The sequence below is a fragment of the Elephantulus edwardii genome, unplaced genomic scaffold (assembly GCF_000299155.1).
Source record: "Elephantulus edwardii isolate Elephantulus edwardi_28Jun2011 unplaced genomic scaffold, EleEdw1.0 scaffold00024, whole genome shotgun sequence".
In the NCBI taxonomy this organism is placed as follows: Eukaryota; Metazoa; Chordata; class Mammalia; order Macroscelidea; family Macroscelididae; genus Elephantulus; species Elephantulus edwardii.
The window spans coordinates 5,722,735-5,723,574 of NW_006399774.1; positions in this window are offsets into that span (position 1 = coordinate 5,722,735).

The window sequence follows — 840 nt, forward strand, 5'->3', positions numbered from 1 at the left end:
TCTATACAAAAATGCAGTATGAGAAATTTTATTACTGAAAACCTGAATTCTTGAGGATCCTAGAAGACAGAAAATAAGCAAAATAGAGTTGGTAGAGAAATAAAAGTTTAAAAAAAAAAACAAAAAAAAACGAAGTACAACTAATATAGAACTAAAAGCAACTGCATAGATGATGCTGACTCAGAAGGAAACTGGCATAAAGATCTGGAGTAGGCTTTAGGATGATGAAAAGGTTATTAATTGAAGTAATGACTTGGAACAGTTGGGACAGCTGAGTTTCATATTGGAGTCAAGACATTTATCCTCAGGTTAATATCTTAAACTGCTTAAATGGTTTTTCCAGAGATTATGTTAGGACTATGGAAAAATTGTGCACAGTCGGAAATAACTCAAGTTTTCCACAAGCACACAAACAAGATAAAAATAAAGCATGAGGTAGAGCAAGTGAGTCTAGTCTTTTGTGTTTCCTAATTTATGTACTTTTTTTTTTCTTCCTCCCTCTACCCACCAAACTCTCTGACCCTGTGGTTTCTCTGAGATATATATTGAAGACCATCTCTGATCTTCTTCAGTAAGTGCTTCAAGTCTTCTTCAGGTTCTTATGCAAGGATGTGCCTGTGTAAAGTAGACTGATGATAAGCTTCCTTCCAATTCTGAGGCCATATTCTTCTTCATAAAGTCCATCTTCTCAAATTATTTTCTTAGCATACAGATTAAACAGATGTGGAGAAAGGATACAACCCTAATCAACCCTGAAACACATCTTTCCTGATTTTAACCAAGCACCCTTCTCTTCTTCTATTCAGATTAATTGCTTCTTAGTCTGTATATAGCTTTTTA